Below are 15,000 nucleotides of genomic sequence, written 5' to 3'. Positions count from 1 at the left end.
CCTCCCGGAATGCAAGCACTCCCCGTCACTGTGTTCAGAGGCAACCACCATTTTTCATATATGTTAGCCCTTTCGTTCTTGTTATAATCAGTTCAGGAATTATTTCCCTTTGTTCACTACGGTTTGTCGTGGGCCTTTGCTCATTTGCCCTTGCTCTTAAACATGGTCGCGCGACTTTGCAGGAAGGACGAGTACGCGGCGTGCCGGCGTCAGTGAAGCCGTCTGGTTGCGATCGGGTCGGTGGGAGCGGCCCTCTCCGCTCCCCCAACGGCACGGTAGTCAAAGCCGGCCGGGGCTGTGTCGCCCTCAGGGGTAAGGTGTTGCACACGGGTCTTCCCCCCCTGACAGGGAAGCCGGTGCTCGGTTCCGCTCTTTGTATTTCGGTGCAACAAACGGGTACCAACAGAATTGACGGCGGGGCAGGCACGCACACAGAAGGAGTTTGCCACAGTGCCCAGACACGTGTGGTGCTGCCACCGCCGCCCTCGGACTTGCCAGAGAAATGGTGTGCACGGCCTGAGGAACGGGTGCCCCACGCGGCGTCCGCAGACCACCGCCCCGTTCCACGGGTCCGTCAAGTGCCACTACCGTAACGCACACGGGCGCCTCGGCCTCACACGGAGGAGAGTCCAAACGGAAAGTTCTGCCAACCGACTCGCTCGGTGTCCGCCCGATGTGCAGTCGGGACCACAGAGGGACAACCGCTCAGCCTGAAGCACCAGCGCATCAACGATGAACCCGCCAAGGGCCCTACCGCGTCGAACACGAGCGTCCGGTCAGTCCGGATATGTCACAGGCGAAGAGCACGAACTGTCAAGCCCGACCCAGTCCATGGCCAACGCCCAAGACATGCCATCATCGCCCGCAGGGTCGCCAGGCTTAGGCATGGATAGGCAAACGCACTGATTGTTGCAGCCCACTACCGGCGTGCGCGCCTTTTGCATTCAGAGGTTTCTGGGCACGCACTTTAAGGCCTCACAGAACGAAGTGCAACCCAAGGGAACGTGGCATCTGTGCCGTTTCAAAGCGCCGGCACTCCCTACCACCGAGTGCCACTTTTTTAAAAAACTCAGACTTTGTACTTTGCAGGCCGTTTACAAAGTGCCGTCAATTCCGTTGTCTGGTTTTTTTGCACAAGTGTTTATCACACTTTGATACATATATAGAAAAAGCCGTAATATATATATATATATATGTATCTGCCAAAGAGTCACCACCGGCCAGGCAACTCTGTCCGTTTTCCAGAACGTACCCGAGGAATTAGCCATAAATGAAGTAAAGTGTCTGCCCCCTCCGACACTGAGGTGCTCTTCAAGAGGTTATATATTTGGAAAAAGTCCCCTTTTGTGAAGTAGCACTTTCCTGGGTACTTTCAAACTGACACCGCTAGCCAAAAAATGTTCTGAAAAACGAGTTCCCGAAAATCCCCGGGCACCCCGCCAACCCCCCCTGCCAGAAAATGCAGGTGTCCACCTCGGCGGGGTGCGGCCCGGTAGTCCTACCGAGAATGAGGCCTGGGGGGCCCGCAAAACGGGTCAATCGCAACTCCATGCGGGCTACCGGCGGCAACTCATTAACCAGCCTCCGGACACTTGTGCCAGAAAATGCAGGTGCCCACCTCGGCGGGACGGATCCACCAACCTCTGCGGGAAACCATGCACCGAGCCTGGCGACCGCCGACCGGATCTGACTTCATAGACTTCCGTCTGTGCTCACATTTTTGCTCTGCGGGCACAGGGAGCCTCCAAGTCGGCAGCACAACCGCACCCTCGGGTGCTGGCTTTTCACTGGTTCACCATTTACTGCCGGCTCACACCTGGGCCACCCTCCCGTGGCCAGAGCCTGAGCCTAGTGCGGCTTAATCTCCCACCGTGCCCCGTTTGATGGACCCTCTCTGCGGCCAGAGGCTAAGTCAAGTTCGGCTAACTCTGCCACCGTGCCCGTCGGCTGGACCATCTCTCTTGCCAGAGACTAAGTCCAGTTTGGTTAATGATTTACCAGAGCTCCGTTCAGCGCGGCCGATGGTCTCAACCATTCCGGCCGCCGGCGGAGCTCCACCCGGGGCTGCAACCGGGTGAGGTCCGGGCCCTCGGTCGTGCCCGTCGGCTGGACCATCTCTCTTGCCAGAGACTAAGTCCAGTTTGGTTAATGATTTACCAGAGCTCCGTTCAGCGCGGCCGATGGTCTCAACCATTCCGGCCGCCGGCGGAGCTCCACCCGGGGCTGCAACCGGGTGAGGTCCGGGGCCCTCGGTCGTGCCCGTCGGCTGGACCATCTCTCTTGCCAGAGACTAAGTCCAGTTTGGTTAATGATTTACCAGACCTCCGTTCAGCGCGGCCGATGGTCTCAACCATTCCGGCCGCCGGCGGAGCCCCACCCGGGGCTGCAACCGGGTGAGGTCCGGGCCCTCGGTCGTGCCCGTCGGCTGGACCATCTCTCTTGCCAGAGACTAAGTCCAGTTTGGTTAATGATTTACCAGACCTCCGTTCAGCGCGGCCGATGGTCTCAACCATTCCGGCCGCCGGCGGAGCCCCACCCGGGGCTGCAGCCGGGTGAGGTCCGGGCCCTCGGTCGTGCCCGTCGGCTGGACCATCTCTCTTGCCAGAGACTAAGTCCAGTTTGGTTAATGATTTACCAGACCTCCGTTCAGCGCGGCCGATGGTCTCAACCATTCCGGCCGCCGGCGGAGCCCCACCCGGGGCTGCAACCGGGTGAGGTCCGGGCCCTCGCTCGAGGGGAAGGCACCCCCGGCCGCGGCCGGTGCCCAGGCCGCCGCTTTTCCGACGGCCGAAAAAGTCGGAAAAACGGCCGAAAATCCGGAGAAATACTAGCCCATTCTGGCCGAACGGCCTTCGGGGCGGCGGCCCGGTGCGGTCCCGGCAGACCTGGGGGCTCGAGCGGGGCCCTGTTTCGATTTTCCGCCTTCAATGCAGCAAAGTCAAAACTGGTTAATGAGTTGCCACATGTCATTGCCATCGCCTTCCTGCTATTCTGCAGGTACCCCGCCAACCCCCCGTGCCAGAAAATGCAAGTGGCCACCTCGGCGGGGTGTGCCCCGGTAGTCCTACCGGGGAAGGGGCCCGGAGGCCCCGCAAAACGGTTCAATCTCAACTCCATCCCCACTTCCGGGGGTAACTGGTTAACCAGCCTCGGGACTCCCCTGCCAGAAAATGCGAGTGGCCACCTCGGCGGGACGGATCCGCCGAGCTCTGCGGGAAACCGTGCACCCTGCCCCGCCACCACCGACCGGATCTGACTTCATAGAGCTCCGTGCGGCTCCCATTTTTGCTCTGCGGGGCCAGGGAGCCTCCGAATCGGAAGGACTACCGCCATCGCGGGTGCATCACTGCTGCCGGGTGGCCACGGCCTGCCAGCCCTCACCTGGACCCCCCCTCCTGCGCCAGGGGCCAAGTCCAGGTTGGTTAATGAGTTACCCGAGCTCCGTTCAGCGCGGCCGATGGTCTCAACCATTCCGGCCGCCGGCGGAGCTCCTCCGGGGCTGCAAACGGGTGAATTCCGGGCCCTCGCTCGAGGGGAAGGCACCCCCGGCCGCGGCCGGTGGCCAGGCCGCCGCTTTTCCGACGTCCGAAAAAGTCGGAAAAACGGCCAAAAATCCGGAGAAATACTAGCCCATTCTGGCCGAACGGCCGTCGGGGCGGCGGCCCGGTGCGGTCCCGGCAGACCTGGGGGCTCGAGCGGGGCCCTGTTTCGATTTTCCGCCTTCAATGCAGCAAAGTCAAAACTGGTTAATGAGTTGCCACATGTCATTGCCATCGCCTTCCTGCTATTCTGCAGGTACCCCGCCAACCCCCCGTGCCAGAAAATGCAAGTGGCCACCTCGGCGGGAACACCTCCGGTAGTCATGCCGCCGAAGAGGTCCCGACGGCGGCATGAGGGGGTCAAATCCATCCCGATGGGGACCGACGGTTCTTTTTAAAAACGCGTTTTTTCGCGATTTCAACGGCCGGGCCGCCTCGCCCCGGGTCGCCACGACCCCGAACCGCCACCCGCCGGTCGCCGAAGCCGATAGAGCGCCGCCTACCGGTCATCAAATAATTGGTTAATGAGTTCCCCCGAAGTTGGTTAATGTTTTCCCGGCTGTTGCTTAGTCTGATCCCCGCAGCTCCTGATACTAAGGGCAGCTGCTTAATGTACTGCCCCCTGTTGGACAATGGCTTCCCCGCCGTTGGTTGATGCTTTACCGGCCTCTGGTGGATGTTTTCCCGAAACTGGTTAATGAGTTCCCACGAAACTGGTTAATGAGTTCCCACGAAGTTGTTTTCCCCGCTGCTGGTTCATTTGCACCCCGCTGCTCCTGATACTGAGGGCAGCTGCTTAACGTGCTCCCCCCTGTTGGACGAAGGCTTCCCCGCCGTTGGTTGATGCTTTCCCCGCCTCTGGTGGATGTTTTCCCGAAACTGGTTAATGAGTTCCCCCGAAACTGGTTAATGAGTTCCCACGAAGCTGTTTTCCCCGCTGCTGGTTCATTTGTACCCCGCTGCTCCTGATACTAAGGGCAGCTGCTTAATGTGCTCCCGCCTGTTGGACAATGGCTTCCCCGCCGCTGGTTGATGTTTTCCCCGCCTTTGGTGGAAGGTTTCCCGAAACTGGTTAATGAGTTCCCCCGAAACTGGTTAATGAGTTCCCACGAAACTGGTTAATGAGTTCCCCCGCGGTTGGTTGATCTTTTCCCGGCTGTTGCTTAATCTGATCCCCGCTGCTCCTGATACTTAGGGCAGCTGCTTAATGTACTGCCCCCTGTTGGACAATGGCTTCCCCGCCGTTGGTTGATGCTTTCCCCGCCTCTGGTGGATGTTTTCCCGAAACTGGTTAATGAGTTCCCACGAAACTGGTTAATGAGTTCCCACGAAGTTGTTTTCCCCGCTGCTGGTTCATTTGTACCCCGCTGCTCCTGAGACTAAGGGCAGCTGCTTAATGTGCTCCCCACTGTTGGACAAAGGCTTCCCGGCCGTTGGTCGATGCTTTCCCCGCCTTTGGTGGAGGATTTCCCGAAACTGGTTAATGAGTTCCCCAGAAACTGGTTAATGAGTTCCCACGAAACTGGTTAATGAGTTCCCCCGCGGTTGGCTGATCTTTTCCCGGCTGTTGCTTAATCTGATCCCCGCGGCTCCTGATACTAAGGGCAGCTGCTTAATGTGCTCCCCACTGTAGGACAATGGCTTCCCCGCCGTTGGTTGATGCTTTCCCCGCCTCTGGTTGATGTTTTCCCGAAACTGGTTAATGAGTTCCCACGAAACTGGTTAATGAGTTCCCACGAAGTTGCTTTCCCCGCTGCTGGTTCATTTGTACCCCGCTGCTCCTGATACTAAGGGCAGCTGCTTAATGTGCTCCCCCCTGTTGGACAGTGGCTTCCCCGCCGTTGGTTCATGCTTTCCCCGCCTTTGGTGGAGGTTTTCCCGAAACTGGTTAATGAGTTCCCAGGAAACTGGTTAATGAGTTCCCACGGAACTGGTTAATGAGTTCCCCCGCGGTTGTTTGATCTTTTCCCGGCTGTTGCTTAATCTGATCCCCGCTGCTCCTGAGACTAAGGGCAGCTGCTTAATGTGCTCCCCACTGTTGGACAATGGCTTCCCCGCCGTTGGTTGATGTTTTCCCCGCCTCTGGTGGACGTTTTCCCGAAACTGGTTAATGAGTTCCCCCGAAACTGGTTAATGAGTTCCCACGAAGTTGCTTTCCCCGCTGCTGGTTCATTTGTACCCCGCTGCTCCTGATACTAAGGGCAGCTGCTTAATGTGCTCCCCCCTGTTGGACAGTGGCTTCCCCGCCGTTGGTTCATGCTTTCCCCGCCTTTGGTGGAGGTTTTCCCGAAACTGGTTAATGAGTTCCCACGAAACTGGTTAATGAGTTCCCACGGAACTGGTTAATGAGTTCCCCCGCGGTTGTTTGATCTTTTCCCGGCTGTTGCTTAATCTGATCCCCGCTGCTCCTGATACTAAGGGCAGCTGCTTAATGTGCTCCCCACTGTTGGACAATGGCTTCCCCGCCGTTGGCTGATGCCTTCCCCGCCTTTGGGTGGACGTTTTCCCGAAACTGGTTAATGAGTTCCCACGAAACTGGTTAATGAGTTCCCACGGAGTTGTTTTCCCCGCTGCTGGTTCATTTGTACCCCGCTGCTCCTGATACTAAGGGCAGCTGCTTAATGTACTCCCCCCTGTTGGACAATGGCTTCCCCGCCGTTGGTGCATGTTTTCCCCGCCTTTGGTGAAAGTTTTCCCGAAACTGGTTAATGAGTTCCCACGAAACTGGTTAATGAGTTCCCCCGCGGTTGGCTGATCTTTTCCCGGCTGTTGCTTACTCTGATCCCCGCTGCTCCTGATACTAAGGGCAGCTGCTTAATGTGCTCCCGTCTGTTGGACAATGGCTTCCCCGCCGTTGGTTGATGCTTTCCCCGCCTTTGGTGGACGTTTTCCCGAAACTGGTTAATGAGTTCCCACGAAACTGGTTAATGAGTTCCCACGAAACTGGTTAATGAGTTCCCCCGCGGTTGGCTGATCTTTTCCCGGCTGTTGCTTAATCTGATCCCCGCTGCTCCTGATACTAAGGGCAGCTGCTTAATGTGCTCCCCACTGTTGGACAATGGCTTCCCCGCCGTTGGCTGATGCTTTCCCCGCCTTTGGTGGACGTTTTCCCGAAACTGGTTAATGAGTTCCCACGAAACTGGTTAATGAGTTCCCACGGAGTTGTTTTCCCCGCTGCTGGTTCATTTGTACCCCGCTGCTCCTGATACTAAGGGCAGCTGCTTAATGTGCTCCCCCCTGTTGGACAATGGCTTCCCCGCCGCTGGTTGATGTTTTCCCCGCCATTGGTGGACGTTTTCCCGAAACTGGTTAATGAGTTCCCACGAAACTGGTTAATGAGTTCCCCCGCGGTTGGCTGATCTTTTCCCGGCTGTTGCTTACTCTGATCCCCGCTGCTCCTGATACTAAGGGCAGCTGCTTAATGTGCTCCCGTCTGTTGGACAATGGCTTCCCCGCCGTTGGTTGATGCTTTCCCCGCCTTTGGTGGACGTTTTCCCGAAACTGGTTAATGAGTTCCCACGAAACTGGTTAATGAGTTCCCACGAAACTGGTTAATGAGTTCCCCCGCGGTTGGCTGATCTTTTCCCGGCTGTTGCTTAATCTGATCCCCGCTGCTCCTGATACTAAGGGCAGCTGCTTAATGTGCTCCCCACTGTTGGACAATGGCTTCGCCGCCGTTGGTTGATGCTTTCCCCGCCTTTGGTGGATGTTTTCCCGAAACTGGTTAATGAGTTCCCACGAAACTGGTTAATGAGTTCCCACGAAGTTGTTTTCCCCGCTGCTGGTTCATTTGTACCCCGCTGCTCCTGATACTAAGGGCAGCTGCTTAATGTGCTCCCCCCTGTTGGACAAAGGCTTCCCCGCCGTTGGTTGATGCTTTCCCCGCCTCTGGTTGAAGTTTTCCCGAAACTGGTTAATGAGTTCCCACGAAACTGGTTAATGAGTTCCCCCGCGGTTGGCTGTTCTTTTCACGGCTGTTGCTTCATCTGATCCCCGCTGCTCCTGATACTAAGGGCAGCTGCTTAATGTGCTCCCGTCTGTTGGAAAATGGCCTCCCCGCCGTTGGTTGATGCTTTCCCCGCCTCTGGTGGATGTTTTCCCGAAACTGGTTAATGAGTTCCCACGAAACTGGTTAATGAGTTCCCACGAAACTGGTTAATGAGTTCCCCCGCGGTTTCCTGATCTTTTCCCGGCTGCTGCTAAATCTGATCCCCGCTGCTCCTGATACTAAGGGCAGCTGCTTAATGTGCTCCCCCCTGTTGGACAATGGCTTCCCCGCCGTTGGTTGATGTTTTCCCCGCCTTTGGTGGACGTTTTCCCGAAACTGGTTAATGAGTTCCCCCGAAACTGGTTAATGAGTTCCCACGAAGCTGTTTTCCCCGCTGCTGGTTCATTTGTACCCCGCTGCTCCTGATACTAAGGGCAGCTGCTTAATGTGCTCCCCCCTGTTGGACAAAGGCTTCCCCGCCGTTGGTGCATGTTTTCCCAGCCTTTGGTGGAAGTTTTCCCGAAACTGGTTAATGAGTTCCCACGAAACTGGTTAATGAGTTCCCCCGCGGTTCGCTGTTCTTTTCACGGCTGTTGCTTCATCTGATCCCCGCTGCTCCTGATATTAAGGGCAGCTGCTTAATGTGCTCCCCCCTGTTGGACAATGGCTTCCCCGCCGTTGGTGCATGTTTTCCCCGCCTTTGGTGGAAGTTTTCCCGAAAGTGGTTAATGAGTTCCCCCGAAACTGGTTAATGAGTTCCCACGAAACTGGTTAATGAGTTCCCACGAAGCTGTTTTCCCCGCTGCTGGTTCATTTGTACCCCGCTGCTCCTGATACTAAGGGCAGCTGCTTAATGTGCTCCCCCCTGTTGGACAATGGCTTCCCCGCCGTTGGTTCATGTTTTCCCCGCCTTTGGTGGAAGGTTTCCCGAAACTGGTTAATGAGTTCCCACGAAACTGGTTAATGAGTTCCCACGGAGTTGTTTTGCCCGCTGCTGGTTCATTTGTACCCCGCTGCTCCTGATACTAAGGGCAGCTGCTTAATGTACTCCCCCCTGTTGGACAATGGCTTCCCCGCCGTTGGTGCATGTTTTCCCCGCCTTTGGTGGAAGGTTTCCCGAAACTGGTTAATGAGTTCCCAGGAAACTGGTTAATGAGTTCCCACGGAGTTGTTTTCCCCGCTGCTTGTTCATTTGTACCCCGCTGCTCCTGATACTAAGGGCAGCTGCTTAATGTGCTCCCCACTGCTGGACAATGGCTTCCCCGCCGTTGGTTGATGCTTTCCCCGCCTTTGGTGGATGTTTTCCCGAAACTGGTTAATGAGTTCCCACGAAACTGGTTAATGAGTTCCCACGAAACTGGTTAATGAGTTCCCACGAAGCTGTTTTCCCCGCTGCTGGTTCATTTGTACCCCGCTGCTCCTGATACTAAGGGCAGCTGCTTAATGTGCTCCCCACTGTTGGACAATGGCTTCCCCGCCGTTGGTTCATGTTTTCCCCGCCTTTGGTGGAAGTATTCCCGAAACTGGTTAATGAGTTCCCACGAAACTGGTTAATGAGTTCCCCCGCGGTTGGCTGATCTTTTCCCGGCTGTTACTTAATCTGATCCCCGCTGCTCCTGATACTAAGGGCAGCTACTTAATGTGCTCCCCACTGTTGGACAAGGGCTTCCCGGCCGTTGGTTCATGCTTTCCCCGCCTTTGGTGGAGGTTTTCCCGAAACTGGTTAATGAGTTCCCACGAAACTGGTTAATGAGTTCCCCCGCGGTTGGCTGATCTTTTCCCGGCTGTTGCTTCATCTGATCCCCGCTGCTCCTGATACTAAGGGCAGCTGCGTAATGTGCTCCGCCCGGTTGGACAATGGCTTCCCCGCCGTTGGTTGATGCTTTCCCCGCCTTTGGTGGAAGTTTTCCCGAAACTGGTTAATGAGTTCCCACGAAACTGGTTAATGAGTTCCCACGAAACTGGTTAATGAGTTCCCACGAAGCTGTTTTCCCCGCTGCTGGTTCATTTGTACCCCGCTGCTCCTGATACTAAGGGCAGCTGCTTAATGTGCTCCCCACTGTTGGACAATGGCTTCCCCGCCGTTGGTTCATGTTTTCCCCGCCTTTGGTGGAAGTATTCCCGAAACTGGTTAATGAGTTCCCACGAAACTGGTTAATGAGTTCCCCCGCGGTTGGCTGATCTTTTCCCGGCTGTTACTTAATCTGATCCCCGCTGCTCCTGATACTAAGGGCAGCTACTTAATGTGCTCCCCACTGTTGGACAAGGGCTTCCCGGCCGTTGGTTCATGCTTTCCCCGCCTTTGGTGGAGTTTTTCCCGAAACTGGTTAATGAGTTCCCACGAAACTGGTTAATGAGTTCCCCCGCGGTTTCCTGATCCTTTCCCGGCTGTTGCTTAATCTGATCCCCGCTGCTCCTGACACTAAGGGCAGCTGCTTAATGTGCTCCCCACTGTTGGACAATGGCTTCCCCGCCGTTGGTTGATGTTTTCCCCGCCTTTGGTGGACGTTTTCCCGAAACTGGTTAATGAGTTCCCACGAAACTGGTTAATGAGTTCCCACGGAACTGGTTAATGAGTTCCCCCGCGGTTGGTTGATCTTTTCCCGGCTGTTGCTTAATCTGATCCCCGCTGCTCCTGATACTAAGGGCAGCTGCTTAATGTGCTCCCCCCTGTTGGACAATGGCTTCCCCGCCGTTGGTTGATGTTTTCCCCGCCTTTGGTGGACGTTTTCCCGAAACTGGTTAATGAGTTCCCCCGAAACTGGTTAATGAGTTCCCACGAAGTTGTTTTCCCCGCTGCTGGTTCATTTGTACCCCGCTGCTCCTGATACTAAGGGCAGCTGCTTAATGTGCTCCCCCCTGTTGGACAATGGCTTCCCCGCCGCTGGTTGATGTTTTCCCCGCCTTTGGTGGACGTTTTCCCGAAACTGGTTAATGAGTTCCCACGAAACTGGTTAATGAGTTCCCACGGAGTTGTTTTCCCCGCTGCTTGTTCATTTGTACCCCGCTGCTCCTGATACTAAGGGCAGCTCCTTAATGTGCTCCCCACTGCTGGACAAAGGCTTCCCCGCCGTTGGTCGATGCTTTCCCCGCCTTTGGTGGAGGATTTCCCGAAACTGGTTAATGAGTTCCCCAGAAACTGGTTAATGAGTTCCCAGGAAACTGGTTAATGAGTTCCCCCGCGGTTGGCTGATCTTTTCCCGGCTGTTGCTTAATCTGATCCCCGCGGCTCCTGATACTAAGGGCAGCTGCTTAATGTGCTCCCCACTGTAGGACAATGGCTTCCCCGCCGCTGGTTGATGTTTTCCCCGCCATTGGTGGACGTTTTCCCGAAACTGGTTAATGAGTTCCCACGAAACTGGTTAATGAGTTCCCACGGAGTTTTTTTCCCCGCTGCTGGTTCATTTGTACCCCGCTGCTCCTGATACTAAGGGCAGCTGCTTAATGTGCTCCCCCCTGTTGGACAATGGCTTCCCCGCCGTTGGTGCATGTTTTCCCCGCCTTTGGTGGAAGGTTTCCCGAAACTGGTTAATGAGTTCCCAGGAAACTGGTTAATGAGTTCCCACGGAGTTGTTTTCCCCGCTGCTTGTTCATTTGTACCCCGCTGCTCCTGATACTAAGGGCAGCTGCTTAATGTGCTCCCCCCTGTTGGACAATGGCTTCCCCGCCGTTGGTGCATGTTTTCCCCGCCTTTGGTGGAAGGTTTCCCGAAACTGGTTAATGAGTTCCCAGGAAACTGGTTAATGAGTTCCCACGGAGTTGTTTTCCCCGCTGCTTGTTCATTTGTACCCCGCTGCTCCTGATACTAAGGGCAGCTGCTTAATGTACTCCCCCCTGTTGGACAATGGCTTCCCCGCCGTTGGTGCATGTTTTCCCCGCCTCTGGTTGATGTTTTCCCGAAACTGGTTAATGAGTTCCCACGAAACTGGTTAATGAGTTCCCACGAAGCTGTTTTCCCCGCTGCTGGTTCATTTGTGCACCGATGCTCCTGATACTAAGGGCAGCTGCTTAATGTGCTCCCCCCTGTTGGACAATGGCTTCCCCGCCGTTGGTTCATGTTTTCCCCGCCTTTGGTGGAGGTTTCCCCGAAACTGGTTAATGAGTTCCCACGAAACTGGTTAATGAGTTCCCAGGAAACTGGTTAATGAGTTCCCCCGCGGTTGGCTGATCTTTTCCCGGCTGTTGCTTAATCTGTTCCCCGCTGCTCCTGAGACTAAGGGCAGCTGCTTGATGTGCTCCCCACTGTTGGACAAAGGCTTCCCCGCCGTTGGTTGATGCTTTCCCCGCCTTTGGTGGAAGTTTTCCCGAAACTGGTTAATGAGTTCCCACGAAACTGGTTAATGAGTTCCCAGGAAACTGGTTAATGAGTTCCCCCGCGGTTTCCTGATCTTTTCCCGGCTGTTGCTTAATCTGATCCCCGCTGCTCCTGATACTAAGGGCAGCTGCTTAATGTGCTCCCCCCTGTTGGACAATGGCATCCCCGCCGTTGTTTGATGTTTTCCCCGCCTTTGGTTGATGTTTTCCCGAAACTGGTTAATGAGTTCCCACGAAACTGGTTAATGAGTTCCCACGAAACTGGTTAATGAGTTCCCACGAAGTTGTTTTCCCCGCTGCTGGTTCATTTGTACCCCGCTGCTCCTGATACTAAGGGCAGCTGCTTAATGTGCTCCCCCCTGTTGGACAATGGCTTCCCCGCCGTTGGTGCATGTTTTCCCCGCCTTTGGTGGAAGTTTTCCCGAAACTGGTTAATGAGTTCCCACGAAACTGGTTAATGAGTTCCCCCGCGGTTGGCTGATCTTTTCCCGGCTGTTGCTTAATCTGATCCCCGCTGCTCCTGATACTAAGGGCAGCTGCTTAATGTGCTCCCCCCTGTTGGACAATGGCTTCCCCGCCGTTGGTGCATGTTTTCCCCGCCTTTGGTGGATGTTTTCCCGAAACTGGTTAATGAGTTCCCACGAAACTGGTTAATGAGTTCCCCCGCGGTTGGTTGATCTTTTCCCGGCTGTTGCTTAATCTGATCCCCGCTGCTCCTGATACTAAGGGCAGCTGCTTAATGTGCTCCCGTCTGTTGGACAATGGCTTCCCCGCCGCTGGTTCATGTTTTCCCCGCCTTTGCTGGACGTTTTCCCGAAACTGGTTAATGAGTTCCCACGAAACTGGTTAATGAGTTCCCTGGAAACTGGTTAATGAGTTCCGCCGCGGTTGGCTGATCTTTTCCCGGCTGTTGCTTAATCTCTTCCCCGCTACTCCTGAGACTAAGGGCAGCTGCTTAGTGTACTCCCCGTTGTTGGTTCCTGGCTTCCCCAGTGTTTTGCCTGCCGTTGGTTCATGTCTTCCCGATATTTCGTTCATGTTTTCCCCCGAAGTTGGTGAATGTTTTCCCGGCTGTTGGATAATCTGTTCCCCGCTGCTCCTGAGACTAAGGGCAACTGCTTAATGTACTCCCCGCTGGTGGTTAATGGCTTCCCCGGTGTTTGTTCATGTTTTCGCGGTTAGGGTTAGGGTTCGGGTTAGGGTTAGGGTCAAGGCACAGGCAGAAACACGCCCTTACTACACACTCCATGCTCACAAGCACTCCACATTGACTCTCCACGCCCGCACAGGCGCCCCTCACGCCGGCCACACTTTCAAATTGCTCCGTTAGGGTTAGGGTTAGGGTTAGGGCTAGGGCTCGGGTTAGGGTTCGGGTGACGGCTACGGTTAGGGTTAGCGCTAGGGTTAGGGTTAGTGTTAGGGTCAAGGCACAGGCAGAAACACGCCCTTACAACACACTCCATGCTCACAAGGACTCCACATTGACTCTCCACGCCCGCACAGGCGTCCCTCACGCCGGCCACACTTTCAAATTGCTCCCTTCGGGTTAGGCTTAGGGTTAGGCTAGGGTTAGGGTTAGGGCTAGGGCTCGGGCTAGGGTTAGGCTTAGTGTTAGGGTTAGTGTTAGGGTTAGGGCTAGCGTTAGGGCTATGGTTAGGGTTAGGGCCACGGTTAGGGTTAGGGTTAGGGTTAGGGCTAGTGTTAGGGTTAGGGTTAGGGTTAGTGTTAGGGTGAGGGCTAGGGTTAGGGCTTTGGTTAGGGTTAGGGTTAGGGCCACGGTTAGGGTTAGGGTTAGGGTTTGGGCTAGGGTTAGGGTTAGGGTTAGGGTTAGTGTTAGGGTTAGGGCTAGGGTTAGGGCTTTGGTTAGGTTTAGGGTTAGGGTTTGGGCTAGGGCCACGGTTAGGGTTAGGGTTAGGGTTTGGGCTAGGGTTAGGGTTAGGGTTAGGGTTAGTGTTAGGGTTAGGGTTAGGGCTTTGGTTAGGGTTAGGGTTAGGGTTTGGGCTAGGGTTAGGGTTAGTGTTAGGGTTAGGGTTAGTGTTAGGGTTAGGGCTAGGGTTAGGGCTTTGGTTAGGGTTAGGGCCACGGTTAGGGTTAGGGTTTGGGCGAGGGTTAGGGCTTTGGTTAGGGTTTGGGTTAGGTTTTGGGCTAGGGTTAGGGTTAGTGTTAGGGTTAGTGTTAGGGTTAGGGCTAGGGTTAGGGCTTTGGTTAGGGTTAGGGCCACGGTTAGGGTTAGGGTTAGGGTTAGGGTTTGGGCTAGGGTTAGGGTTAGGGTTAGTGTTAGGGTTAGGGCTAGGGTTAGCGCTTTGGTTAGGGTTAGGGTTTGGGCTAGGGTTAGGGTTAGTGTTAGGGTTAGGGTTAGTGTTAGGGTTAGGGCTAGGGTTAGGGCTTTGGTTAGGGTTAGGGCCACGGTTAGGGTTAGGGTTAGGGTTTGGGCTAGGGTTAGGGTTAGGGTTAGTGTTAGGGTTAGGGCTAGGGTTAGCGCTTTGGTTAGGGTTAGGGTCTGGGCTAGGGTTAGGGTTAGTGTTAGGGTTAGGGTTAGTGTTAGGGTTAGGGCTAGGGCTAGGGCTTTGGTTAGGGTTAGGGCCACGGTTAGGGTTAGGGTTTGGGCTAGGGTTAGGGTTAGTGTTAGGGTTAGGGTTAGGGCTAGGGTTAGGGTGAGGGCTAGTGCTCGGGCTAGGGTTAGGCTTAGTGTTAGGGTTCGGGTTAGGGCTAGGGTTTGGGTGAGGGCTCGTGCTCGGGCTAGGGTTAGGCTTTGTGTTAGGGTTAGGGCGCGGGTTTGGGTTAGTCTTAGAGTTAGGCTTAGGGTTATGCTTAGGGTCAGGGCACATGCAGAATCACGCCCTTACTCAACACTCCGTGCGCACAAGGACTCCACATTGACTCCCCACGCCCGCACAGGCGCCCCTCGCGCCGGCCACACTTTCAAATTGCTCCCCTAGTCGCGCATTAAGCCCGCCTACGGTTATTAAAGCCAACCGCCGCCGCCAGCCGACGTGGAACTCATTAACCAATTCACTTTTCGACATGGAACTCATTAACCAATTCACTTTGGGTCTGGGGGAAAACAAGTGCTTTGGGGCAGGGCAAGCGCAGGAAAACACCCTTACTACACACCCCGTGCTCACAAGCACTCCACATTGACTCCCCACGCCCGCACAG

The sequence above is a fragment of the Mustelus asterias genome, unplaced genomic scaffold, assembly GCF_964213995.1.
Source record: "Mustelus asterias unplaced genomic scaffold, sMusAst1.hap1.1 HAP1_SCAFFOLD_3229, whole genome shotgun sequence".
Taxonomy (NCBI): Eukaryota; Metazoa; Chordata; class Chondrichthyes; order Carcharhiniformes; family Triakidae; genus Mustelus; species Mustelus asterias.
This window is presented reverse-complemented; position numbering follows the sequence as displayed.